This window comes from Syngnathoides biaculeatus, chromosome 13 (genome assembly GCF_019802595.1).
Source record: "Syngnathoides biaculeatus isolate LvHL_M chromosome 13, ASM1980259v1, whole genome shotgun sequence".
NCBI lineage: Eukaryota > Metazoa > Chordata > Actinopteri > Syngnathiformes > Syngnathidae > Syngnathoides > Syngnathoides biaculeatus.
This window is the reverse complement of record NC_084652.1, coordinates 16,430,028-16,444,247: the sequence shown is the minus strand read 5'-3', so window position 1 is coordinate 16,444,247 and position 14,220 is coordinate 16,430,028. Positions and strand designations below refer to the sequence as shown.

Genomic DNA, 14,220 nt, shown 5'->3' with positions numbered 1-14,220 from the left:
ATGTAAAGTACATTTTGAAAAAAGTTTTTAAAAGTCCTTTTTTAAGGAAAAATTTTTGAATCATAGGAGAAAAACATTTTTCGTGAGAAATCTAATCAAACTAAAGCAAAGTTATATCGAAAATAAAAAAAACAACATTTGCCAAAGAAAGAAAGTCATGGTTTAAGAAAAAAAAAAGAAAGAATGAAACATGATTGTCAAGAAGTGTGGTTTCTCAAATCATCTTTCAGGTATTTGGTCCTAAAAGGAGAAGCAATTAACTTTTGTGTCAGAGGGCATCTGATGTGTGACACCAAACTTCCTCACCATTCTGAAGAAAAGAAGAAATTTTCCTTTTGTGAGTGTTTTAAATGTTACACACAGAGAACACATGTTGCGTATTGCACGCTTTCGTCCAAACCTTCTTTCGTCACTCATTCCAAATTAAAGGGACAATGTCTCGGGGGAGCTCTGATGTGAAAATGAGCTGATAAATGTGAGAGAGCTCGGAAAGGGAAATTGCCGCTCCACATAAAAAATCACCTGTACGGGTTCAATCCCGGCTCCACCTGTGTGGAGTTTGCAAGTTCTCCCCGTGCCTGCCTAGGTTTTCTCCGGGCACTCCGGTTTCCTCCCACATCCCCAAAACATGGAACATTAAAGGGCCACTGTCATGAAATGCATGATTTATTAATGAAAAAACTGCAGCCGACATGGACCCATGCGTTTTTTCACCACAAAACATGATTTTGACGTATACAGCTTTTTGAAACTCCCGTCATGAAAATCCTCTAGAGGGATTTTTTCGAGAATAAGCTCGTTGCATTGCTGGACATTGCTTGAACACTGGGGAGGACATATTTACCCTTCATAAGTTTGCAAGAGACCTGGTTTGTCATGAAAAATGGATTACACGGATGCAGAGGACGAGAGCTTCGTGGGTTGCAAATGACAGGTAGGTGTGTATACAGGTACTAAAATAAAATAATAGTTTGGGGAGGACCACGTAATAGGTCTCTCATAATGTAACAAAAGTTCCGCGTACGTATGACAGCCGTGCTAAATGTGTCGATGTGCGCGTCGGACGGCAAAGGCTGCTGCGTCGCCTTGCCAGCGAAGGAAGAACTCTGCAGACAATGCCGCACTCAGCCGGGTGCAACGACAACCCTGTAAAGCGCCCCGGCTCGACGGTGTTGTTCATCGCGTACTGCAGCGACTATGAACAACCCCCTAAAGCAGCACGGCTCGGCTCCGTGATAAACCACCTTGGCACCGAAAATGAGCCACACCGGCCAGCTGAGATGGGCCGCGATGGCTCATCTCCGCCACGGAAGTGGATTGGACGGGGAGGCGATTTGGCCGTGATCGCATATCATCTGAATATTGCTTGTAACAATAGGTAATATTGTCTCGGTCTCTTCACTCAATTGTGTGATGTTCTCTTCTTCAAAAAGAGCTGTCAGAAGAGGCGTGTTCGTCTCCCATAGTTGGGTCCACAGTGTGTTTTCATTGGCAAATGTCCGGGTGACATCACGGACAGGGGATGCAGCAATATGGCGACCACTTGATGGTTGTAAAATGACACTTCTGCAACTTTGCACATGGATGATGCGCTGTCCGTTCATATTTATTTTTTGTATAGACATTGAAATAATAATGTTATATGTATTTTTCATTTCAATATTGATTTTAGAATGTTTATAGGGATGACACTGGACCTTTAATTGGACACTCTAAATTGCCCCTAGGCATTTATGTATGAGTGCGACTGTTGTCCATGTCTATGTGCCCAGCGATTGGCTGGCAACCAGTCCGGGGTGTACCCCGCCTCCTGCCCGTTGACTGCTGAGATGGGCTCCAGCACTCCCGCGACCCTCGTGAGGATAAGCGGCAAAGAAAATGGATGGATGGACATCTGATTCTGAGTCCCATGGAGGACTGGGACCAGGTGATTTATGTTGTCCTTTTATCTATCTATCTGTCCATTCATTTATTTATTTTCAATTAAACCATTGCTACACACACCATTATTGTGTGAAAGAATGGTCAATTTCTCTACCAAAGCATGACCAACAGGGTGTTAGCTGTTTGTGGTTGGAGGATGCATTGACCTAATAAGTTTACCTAACTTCTTGGACTAGCTTTCCACTTTGATCAAGATTCTCAACAAAATAAGGTATTTCATGCATTTTTTCCATCTTTTTAAATAAATATATCACATATATATGAACAGTTTTAAAGCTACTGAATGGAGAAATGAGCAAATTAGCTAGCTAGGTAACCAAGTAACTGATTGCTAACTAATTAACGAACTCCTGACACTTGTTTCTGTACTTGGTCCAGATCTGCACCTTCATCTTTACAATATTAGTTTTTGTTAACTTCAATGAAATTCAGACACACGGTTTTAGCATTATCCTGCTAACTAACACACATCAAAGCACAACAAAAGACAACTCTCATCTTGTACCTTTAAGACATGAACTGGACCTGCCCCTTTAACTAGGGTCTCACCAGATACTCACTAAATTGCAAAGACTCATCCATCCATCCATCCATCCATCCATCCATCCATCCATCCATCCATCCATTTTCTGAGCCAGTTATCCTCACAAGGTTCACAGGACTAGTGGAGCCTATCCCAGCTATCTTCAGGCAGGAGGCGGCATACACCCTGAACTGGTTGCAAGCCAATCGCAGGGAACACAGAAGCTAACAACCATCCGCACTCACAAGCCCACCTAGGCGCAAGTTAGAGTTTCCAATTAATGCATGCGTTGGGATATGGGAAGAAACCACAGTACACGGAGAAAACCCATGCAGGCACAGGAAGATCATGCAAACTCCAAGCAGTGGGGCTGGGATTTGGACTGCGGTCCTCAGAACTGTGAGGCCAATGCTCCAACCAGTTTCTCGACTGTGCCGCCTTGCTAAGACTGTTCTTATCGAATTTAAGCCAAATTCTTGGAAATTTTGTCAAAAGCGGTTTGAAACCAACTTTCTGATCACTGTTTTCACACTTGGACTGGTCCTGAACCTTGACCCAGATTCTCACAAAATGGAAGAGCTCTTCCTTTTCTTTTGCTCTGCAATCCCAAAAATCAAAGAGAGAAAGCTGAAAACCTCACTGGAAGAGGCAACAAAGAAGAATCAGATTAGTGTTGGACTACATACATCTCTAATCTGTTTCCTGGCTGGTGGTTGATGTCTTTTTTCCCCCGTTGTGTTTATAATGGAAGCAGGGACGTTCCAGGTATGCCGCTAGATTGAGGTCAAACCGTCAGTCTTTGTTGCCGCTGTCTGAAAGACATCAACACCTTGTCTTCGTCCTTCCTCCTCTTCCTCACAGATGGATGTTTGTACAGTAGATGGCGAAGGGGATGAGGTGCTTGTCAGCTGTGACAGGAAGTAACCCAACCGGGAGAAATGTGACAGGAGCAAAGGGACACGAAGGAAACGACTGGCTGACGGGAGATGGACGCACAGACAAAAAAACAGATAGATAGGCAGACAGCTGGAGGGGCGTATGAGGAAAAAATAGGTCGGGCAATGAAAATGCAAATAAATCATTATGCACCAGTCTTGGTATAAATCAAGTGAAAGGATCTTGAAGACAAAGGCAAATAAGACAAAACACAATCACAAAACAAAGCAAAAATGGCAAAAATAATTGAAAAGAAATTGAAATGGAATATTTACAAGCTACTTAACAGCAAAGTGGAGAATTAGAATAGCTAATCTGCTACATGAAACTGTAAGAGCTCAATCAGTGACAGGCTTCTTCAGGCCTCCCCCGTTGCGCGAGACAGAGGCATCAAATGTCCTCCTTCCCCTCTGTTGTCAGACTCCGCAAGCCGCCCTGCTCCCAGTAGAGTGGACCGACAACATGTGCAATCGCTTGTCAAACGTGCAAGACCCAGAAATTACACACACACACACACACACACACACACACACATTTATATATATATATATATATATATATATATATATATATATATATTATATATATATATATATATATCCATCATTCATTTTCTTCACCACCTATCCTCACGAGGGTCGCGGGGAGTGCTGGAGCCTATCCCGGCTGTCAACGGGCAGGAGGTGGGATACACTCTGAACTGGTTGCCAGCCAATCGCAGGGCACATTGAGACAAACAGCCACACTCACAATCAACCTAGAGAAATTTCGAGTGTCCAATTAATGTTGCATGTTTTTGGGATGTGGGAGGAAAATCGGAGTGCCCGGAGAAAACCCATGCAGGCATGGGGAGAACATGCAAACTCCAAACAGGCAGGCCTGGGATTGAACCCAGGACCTCAGAACTGTGAGGCCAATGCTTTACCAGCTGATCCATCATGCCGCCTATCCTTCTACACTGAATAAAAATATAAGCCCAACACTTTTTGTTTCTGCTCCTGTTTTCCATGATCTGGACTCCAAAATTTAAAAGGTTTTCTCCATACACAAAAGGCCATTTGTCTCAAATATTGTCTACAAATCTTTCTAAATCTTTGTGAGTGAGCTTTTCGCCTTGAACGAATAATGCAGACCTCGCAGGTGTGGTATATCAAGGTGGTGATTAGCAGCATGATTAGTGCACAGGTGCGCCATAGGCTGGCCACATTAAAATGCCATTCTGAAACGTGCAGTTTTATCACACGGTACTATGCAACAGATGTCGCAAGTTCTGAGGAAACGTGCTATTGGCATGGTGACTACAGGAACGTGCACTAGAGCAGTTGCCTGTGAATTGAATGTTAATTTCTCTACCATAAGCCAAAGGAGTTTCAGACAATGGACCTTTCCAACCTGTCAATCACTCGTACAATAATAGCCAAAGAGCCGCATTGTCTTAACCCCTGGCTTGACCCGACCCTCTTGTCATCATGTCCCACAACCAGTGCTGGTTATCGGTCGCATGCACTTTGCAAAGTTAATGTTACGAACAAAATGGTCCTCAGATGCGCTTGGGGAACGTGCAATTTTGATGAAAGATATCCTGCTATGTTACAAGTGGCCCGGTTGATTCATTTTCCAAAGCCTAAAACACAGTTGAGGAAGTGTCTACGATGAATTAAGGCTCGCGGAAGAGCGCGCGTACAACTAAGCGAGGACAAATAAAACAAACACAAGGGTGTATGTTCAAAGGTAAGTGAGGGAGAAGTATATTAAGTATGTTCTATGCCGACGAGTCGGGTTCGTAATACGTAAATGCGCGATGTCATGCAAAAGATATGTCTATTTGCCTATTTGTATCGCATCAGACTTTTAAGACAGGGCACTGGGTTTGATTACGAGGCAAGTCAAATGAATACACCCACTCACTTATAAAGACTACAATGATCTTATTCGGGATCTTTCCAAATAAAAAGTACTCACCCTGCTTTACATGCGCAGTACAATTCCACTATTTTATCCTGTTAGATTTCAATATGAAGTTTGTGAGGCGTCAAACTTTTTTGGATCACCAACGTTTCGCTGAAACTCTGACATTGTGTCCTGCTTAGTCCAAAATCTTAATTCTGTGTACATATCCTGGCGTGAAATAGTTCAAACCTCTCTGCAGAACTCTCTTGGAGAGATCTGATGCATTTGGGGAAAAAAACATACCCCAATATTATCTGGAATACACGATAGAGAATCAAGTTCAAACCTCTTGTGTTCAGTCGCACTTTTGGAAGATTGTGGTGTATGGCAACTGTCACTAAGGGTGGCGAAGCTGAAGATCGCCGGTTGGAAAGGTCCATTTGACATTATGGCCCCGTCACACCATGATGTTCTGGTCAGCGTTCTATAGCGTTTGAGGAAACGTTGGTAGTCGCCCATGGTCGCCGGGATAGCGCCAGAAGAGCGTTGTTTGAACGCTAGTGAACGTCAATGATCGCTGGGAATCGGCGGAGAACGCCGGTCCGGAAAAAAAGTTTTGAACATGCACAAAAGTTCTCACCGAGACCAAACGCTATTCTGTCGTTATTCACCTGTTTAGTCACATGCTCAACACACTCGTCTTCTTCTTCTTCTTCTTTTCCTTTCGGCTTGTCCCGTTAGGGGTCGCCACAGCGTGTCATCTTTTGCCATCTTAGCCTATCTCCTGCATCTTCCTCTCTAACCCCAACTGCCCTCATGTCTTCCCTCACCACATCCATAAACCTTCTCTTTGGTCTTCCTCTCGCTCTTTTGCCTGGGAGCTCCATCCTCAGCATCCTTCTACCAATATACTCACTCTCTCGCCTCTGAACATGTCCAAACCATCGAAGTCTGCTCTCTCGAATCTTGTCTCCAAAACATCCAGCTTTGGCTGTCCCTCGAATGAGCTCATTTCTAATCCTATCCAACCTGGTCACTCCGAGCGAGAACCTCAACATCTTCATTTCTGCCACCTCCAGTTCAGCTTCCTGTTGTTTCTTCAGTGCCACTGTCTCTAATCCGTACATCATGGCCGGCCTCACCACTGTTTTGTAAACTTTGCCCTTCATCCTAGCAGACACTCTTCTGTCACATAACACACCAGACACCTTTCGCCAGCTGTTCCAACCTGCTTGGACCCGTTTCTTCACTTCCTGACCACACTCTCCATTGCTCTGTATTGTTGACCCCAAGTATTTTTAAGTCGTCCACCCTCGCTATCTCTTTTCCCTGTAGCCTCACTCTTCCCCCTCTACTTTTCTCATTCACGCACATATATTCTGTTTGACTTCGGCTAATCTTCATTCCTCTCCTTTCCAGTGCATGTCTCCATCTTTCCAATTGTTCCTCTGCGTGCTCCCTGCTTTCACTGCATATGACAATATCATCTGCGAACATCATGGTCCAAGGGGATTCCAGTCTAACCTCATCTGTCAGCCTATCCATTACCACTGCAAACAGGAAGGGGCTCAGAGCTGATCCCTGATGCAGTCCCACCTCCACCTTAAATTCCTCTGTCACACCTAAGGCACACCTCACCATTGTTCTGCTGCCATCATACATGTCCTGTACTATTTTAACATACTTCTCCGCCACACCAGACTTACGCATGCAGTACCACAGTTCCTCTCTTGGTACTCTGTCATAGGCTTTCTCTAGATCCACAAAGACACAATGTAGCTCCTTCTGACCTTCTCTGTACTTTTCCACGAGCATCCTCAAGGCAAATAATGCATCTGTGGTACTCTTTCTAGGCATGAAACCATACTGTTGCTCGCAGATACTTACTTCTGTCCTGAGTCTAGCCTCCACTACTCTTTCCCATAACTTCATTGTGTGGCTCATCAACTTTATTCCTCTATAGTTCCCACAGCTCTGAACATCCCCTTTGTTCTTAAAAATGGGAACTAGAACACTTTTCCTCCATTCTTCAGGCATCTTTTCGCCCGCTAGTATTCTGTTGAATAAGTTGGTCAAAAACTCCACAGCCATCTCTCCAAATTGCTTCCATACCTCTACCGGTATGTCATCAGGACCAACTGCCTTCCCATTTTTCATCCTTTGTAATGCCTTTCTGACTTCCCCCTTAGTAATCATTTCCACTTCCTGGTCCTTCACTCTTGCCTCTTCAACTCTTCCTTCTCTCTCATTTTCTTCATTCATCAACTTCTCAAAGTATTCTTTCCATCTATTTAGCACACTACCGGCACCAGTCAACACATTTCCATCTCTATCCTTAATCACCCTAACCTTCTGCAGATCCTTCCCATCTCTATCCCTCTGTCTGGCCAACCTGTAGAGATCCTTTTCTCCTTCTTTCGTGTCCAACCTGGTGTACATGTCTTCATATGCCTCTTGTTTAGCCTTTGCCACCTCTACCTTTGCCCTACGTCGCATCTCGATGTACTCCTTTCGCCTCTCCTCAGTCCTCTCAGTGTCCCACTTCTTCTTCGCTAATCTCTTTCCTTGTATGAGTCCCTGTATTTTGGAGTTCCACCACCAAGTCTCCTTCTCCCCTTTCCTACCAGATGACACACCAAGTACTCTCCTGCCTGTCTCTCTGATCACCTTGGCTGTCGTCGTCCAGTCTTCCGGGAGCTTCGGTTGTCCATCGAGAGCCTGTCTCACCTCTTTCCGGAAGGCCGCACAACATTCTTCCTTTCTCAGCTTCCACCACCTGGTTCTCTGCTCTACCTTGGTCTTCTTAATCTTCCTACCCACTACCAGAATCATCCTACATACTACCATCCTATGCTGTCGAGCTACACTCTCCCCTACCACTACTTTACAGTCAGTAACCTCCTTCAGATTACATCGTCTGCACAAAATATAATCTACCTGCGTGGTTCTACCTCCGCTCTTGTAGGTCACTATATGTTCCTCCCTCTTCTGGAAATAAGTGTTCACTACAGCCATCTCCATCCTTTTTGCAAAGTCCACCACCATCTGCCCTTCAAAGTTCCTTTCATGGATGCCGTACTTACCCATCACTTCTTCATCGCCCCTGTTTCCTTTACCAATATGTCCATTACAATCTGCACCAATCACAACTCTCTCGCTGTCTGGGATGCTCAGAACTACTTCATCTAGTTCCTTCCAGAATTTCTCTTTCAACTCTAGGTCACATCCTACCTGTGGTGCATAGCCGCTAACCACATTATACATAACACCCTCAATTTCAAATTTTAGTCTCATCACTCGATCTGATACTCTTTTCACCTCCAAGACATTCTTAGCCAGCTCTTCCTTTAAAATAACCCCTACTCCATTTCTCCTCAACACACTCGTCTAACATTGACAAATCGCTCGTCGCGCGCCAGTGACATGTTAGTACACGATAATGTTTTTCAGGGGTATCTTATTTGGTCGCTGTTTACACGCTTCTCGTGCGTTAGACACATCTTAGTTATGCGTTAGACACACGTTAATCACACGCCAGATGTGTCATCCTCATTTGAGAACGCTGAAAAATAGAACGATTGAAATTTTCAGAGAATGTTGACCAGAACGTCATGGTGTGACAGGGCTATTACATCCAACCGGCTTCACAACCCCAGACCACACGTAACCACACCAGCCCAGGACCTCAACATGCAGCACATTCACCTCCAAGATCATCTCGGACCAGCCACTCGGACAACTATTGCAATAGTCAATTAGCATAACTAAAGAATTCCTGCACAAAATTGTTAGGGATTGTTGCAGGGAAACTCATTTTCATGCTCGTCATCCTCATCAGCATCTTGAACTGATTGCAGTCTGTACACAATTCCTGCAAGGTGAAAACATCCCAGTTCTTAATCAGCATCTTGATATGACACACTTGTAAAATGGGATGGATTATCTCAACAAAGGAGAAAATGCTCTCTAACACATATTTAGACAATATTTGAGGAAAATGGCATTGTGTGTATGTAAAAAAAAGTTTTGGATCTTGGGAGTCCAGATCACAGAAAATGGGAGCAAAACAAAATTGTTGCATTTCTATTTCTGTTCAGTATATCTTATTTTTAGGGTTAGAGCATTAGCCTCACATTTTTGAGGAAAAGGGTTTAAATCCCAGCTCCACCTGTGTGGAGTTTGCATGTTCTCCACGTGCCCGCATGGGTTTTCTCCATGCACTGCGGTTTCCTCCCACATCCCAAAAATGTGCATTAATTGGAAATTTTACATTCCCCTTAGGTGTGATTGTGAATCTTCATTTTTATGTGCTCTACGATTAGCTAGCAACAATTTGAGGGTGTACCGTGCCTCCTCCCCGAAGATATCTGGGATAGGCTCCAGCACTCTTGCAACCCTTGTGAGGATAAGCATATTATTTGTATTCTGTTAGCTTGCAATATCTTTTTTAATTTTTTTTTTTTATTATTGCTAGTCCTTTTACTATATGTGCACTATTTGTTTGTGGAGTGTATGTGTGTGTGTGTGTGTGTGTTATTTGTTTGTGGAGTGTATGTGTGTGTGTGTGTGGTGTGTGTGTGTGTGTGTGTGTGTGTGTGTGTACTGCTGCTGTCAATGTGAATTTCCCCATTCTGGGATAAATAAAGGCATATCTTATTTGTTGTCACTCTTGTGGTCACTGGTAGACAGGTAGCGTTTTTACAGGAACAGGAAGTCTGATGTTGGAATATTTTTTCACTAACATGAAATAATTCAAAAAGGAATCATCCATTTTGGTTTTGTCCAGATTAAAACATGAATACCTTCAAGAAATGTAGTTCAATTATAACCACATTTGAACCAAGCGTATGGTAGGGGCATAATAAAATACAAATAAACATGAAATTCACCATTCTTGACACATACCATTTATTAAAATGCAGACAATATAGGAAACAAGAAAAAAATCAATTAAAGAATCCTATAATAAGAATAAAATTTACAGATATTCTTTCAGTTGAAACAATTTCATTTAGAGCTATGAAAATGAATCATTCTTGGCATGAACCATAAATAAAAACGCACTCTCCACCCAAAGCACATCCATCCATCCATCCATCCATCCATTTTCTTAGTTGCTTATCCTCACAAGGGTCATCGGAGTGCAGGAGGCTGTCCCAGCTGTCATTGGGCAAGAGGCGGGGTACACCCTGAACTGGTTGTCAGCCATTCGCAGGGCACATCGAGACAAACGGTCACACTCAAAATCACACCTGGGGACAATTTAAAATGTCCAATTAATGTATGTTTTGGGATGTGGGAGGAAAAAAGGAGTGCCTGGAAAAAACCCACGCAGGCACAGGGAGAACATGCAAATTCCACACAGGTAGTAGCCGGGATTGAACCCTGGTCCTGAGAACTGTGAGGCCACCGCTTTACAGCTGATCCACCGTGCCCTGCAAAAAACAAGCAAACAAAAAAAAAAAAAACCATTTATTTATTTTTTTAAAGTTAGCTATTTAATAGCCATTTTCAAAAGCAAACTCCTGATAGTGGGTGGATGATTTGTTTCTATGTGCACTGTGAATGTCCAGCAACCAGTTCAGGGTGTACCCCGTCTCTCACCCGCAGTCACCTGGGATAGGCTCCAGCACACCCTTGACAAAACAAGACAGATGACCAATCCTAAATTATGTAACATTTGTGTTCAGTTAATTGCGTGCACCTTTTTAAAAAGCTTGACAACTGAACAAGAAGATTGTGTTTCAAGCAACGTCTTCCCCAATAAAGCAAAGGAACTCCCTTGTTACTGACTAACTCATCCTCTGAATCATCGCAAGCAAAAACTATTCATTGCGGTTCTTCCAATCCCATAATAGGACGAATCTCCATACGGTGGGATTTTTGGATCCACAAAAAATGGTTTTAGTGACGTCTGATCCCAGATAAACTGCGAAGAGCGTGGCGTGGATAAGACATCGGCAGCTTATCACGCCGCAGACGCTTGGCCACTTTAGAGGCTGCTGAGGCGTCAGCTCAGAAAAACCCGAGCATCTTCATCGCACCCCTCGGACATATTTGCACTCTGACCGACTGAAATGATCCCTTTTTGCAATCAGACAGCGAGTGCAGAAAGAGTCCTCAGATGTGGGAGAAAATAATTGTCTCCCCCCCATTACACAAACAAAAGTTTGCGGATTGACCTGCACTTGTTTCTTCTCGTACTGCAGTGATTCCAAAACAGAAGGTACCTGAAATCGAGGATTTCACCCAGCAGATGCTAAAGAAAATAACATGAAAGCTTGAAAATGTCCTGAAATGTTCACCATCATAGTCATTACCGTTTGTTTGCTGTTAATTGTTTGTGAAGAAGGGTTAATAGTCTGACTTTATTCTCATTTGATTTTTCTTTTTTTACCTTGAATATAACAATTCAAGTGAAGTCACCACTAAATTTCAAGCAAGATGAAAGGAATCCCCCCCCAAATCACAATACTAAAAAAATAATTCACAGCCTATAAAATTAAATGAGATTATTAATGATTGACTTAATTGGGGCGGCACGGTGACTCAGCTGGAAAGGGTTGACCTCACAGTTCTGAGGTCCTGGGTTCTATCCCGGACCCGCCTCTGTGAAGTTTGCATGTTCTCCCCATGCCTGGGTGGGTTTTCTCCAGTCACTCCAGTTTTCTCCCACATCCCAAAAACATGCAACATTAATTGGACACTCTAAATCACCTCTACGTGTGATTGTGAGGGTGGCTGTTTGTCTCTATGTGCCCTGCGATTGGCTGGCAACCAGTTCAGGGTGTACCCTGCCTCCTGCCCGTTGACTGCTGGGATAGGCTCCGGCACTCCCGCGACCCTCGTGAGGATAAGCGGCTAAGAAAATGGATGGATGTTTTCAAGTTGTATTTCAAACTCAATTTACCTGACCTTTATTTCCAGACAAACTATGCCATGTACTTTGCAATGACAGCCTTCTCCCTCCTTCATTAGATTAAAGGTTATGCTTTATATGCTGTGCTCTCAATTTTAAAAATAGTGCAAAAACTGTGATCACAGGGCAAACACAACAGATGGTGTTTTTATGGTGAAACATCAATAAACACATTCAGTACTGTGAAAGTTATATTCTCAGATACCTACTCACAATTTACATTTTACTTACTAGTAGTGGAACACACTATTGAGCTCGTGCACCTACGTCATCAAATCAGGTCTATGGTGGGAAGTGCCGGTCTAGCAAAGCATTCTTCAATACTAAGTCAGGTGGAGAAGACGCGAAAATACGTCTTATAGCACGACACCCAGTGTTTTGTGTGATACCGCTAAGCATTTAGAAGGTGATAATAAACAAAGGTACGTAGAAAAATGAGACACTTGGTAAAGAGGACCCATATTTAATGCCGAAGTCAATGTTTTCGCCGTTAAGAAATTGGACTGTTAACCTGCTCCCGCTTGTCTTGGACACATGTATCTCGTGAGTAAGTCGTTGAGATTTACGTGGAAGTGTGAAAGCGTAGAAATGTCTGGACGCACACAAATACTTTGTTGCTGGATCTGTTCTCAATCAAGAATAAATCTCACATAGTGATGGAGCCACTCAGACTTTTTCAATACAAATACCAATATTTAAATAAATGACCACATTCATTAACTATGATTGAAAAAAAAAAAAAAAAAAGAAAGACAGTGAGTCAGCTCCTCGTACATGAAAGTGCGTTGCGGCCACATGTTGAACGTCGGTAAATCTCTCTGTAACAGACGTTTTTTTAAATTAAAATATGCATTGTTATCAAATGAGTCAAATGCTTATTTAAAAAAATAAAATAAACCTCTGGGATGGGCTTCAGGCCCCGTAGACGGAAGCGCATTGTGGCTACACGTTAACCTCCACAAACCTCTGTGTGACTGACGGTTTAATTTGAACTCATTTGAGAACAATGCATATTAAAAAAAAAGTCTGTCAGGGAGAGGTTTACCAAAGATTAACGTGTGGTCATGTTTAATTGCCGAAATGCATCGATATTTTCTGGTCTTTTGGTCTTTTCAGCTGGTATTCTATAGATGACCTCTTTGAATATCTGTCTCGTCTGTTTTAACAACCAACAGCACAACAAGTTGTGAATGTTCTGCTCCGGTTCATGTCCCCCACACTGTCAAGCAGCTCTTTTTGACTGGCAATATGGCGCTGTGAAAATGATGACGTCGCGTCCACAAGCTGTATTGTCAGAGTGCTTGAGAAAGGGGGTGAGGTTTATGTTAACCAAAAAAGAAAAGTTTTGGTCAATTATCATAACCCCTCCCCTGGAGTTATTTAATTAAACTCTCCCCACTAGTTACATTATTTACCTATACTGTGTGTTTTCTTTCAGCTTGTCCCTTTATGCCATTCCTGACACAACCCTTCTAAGGGAGTGGAGGCCCCAGTGGGATTCAAACCCGCAATCCCTGGTTTAACAAACCAGTGCTCTAACCACTGAGCTACAGGGCCTCCATTATCTAGCTATACTAAATTGTTCAAAATCATTTTGTATTTTAATCACCCCACTCCAGTTTATCGAAACTGAAAGTTTGACTAGCTAGCTAAACTCTTAATTGTTTTGGGGAGCTTTGTAGAACATAAGAAGTATGTCCTTGTTATTGAGTCTTTAATGTGCGAGTTGCAGTTTGCCGTCCTCTCTTTGCAGACTTCACGGACAACATAAAATCCTTGAATCCAAACTGTATTAACTTTGGAGCTCCTTTCATCATCGTTCATACAGGTGGCTACTTCACACTGTCAAGTGCGCAACAATGCAGACTGCGTTGCCAGGTTGTTGCCAATGACGTCCCAAAACATTTCTTACTTAAAAAAAAAAACAGAAACAAATGGTCTTAATCATAACTAAGATTTCCCACTCTGAATGAGATGATTTGTCATGTAATTCAAGTCAAAGTCAAGT

The 14,220-nt window shown here is 43.0% G+C and overlaps 1 non-coding gene across 1 annotated transcript; it reads right to left on the bottom strand.

The window, feature by feature from the left end:
- Positions 1 to 13,696: 13,696 nt before the first annotated feature.
- On the bottom strand, positions 13,697 to 13,769 carry trnan-guu (transfer RNA asparagine (anticodon GUU)). Its single transcript has one exon. It is a non-coding gene; the product is annotated as a tRNA-Asn (tRNA).
- Positions 13,770 to 14,220: the final 451 nt, after the last annotated feature.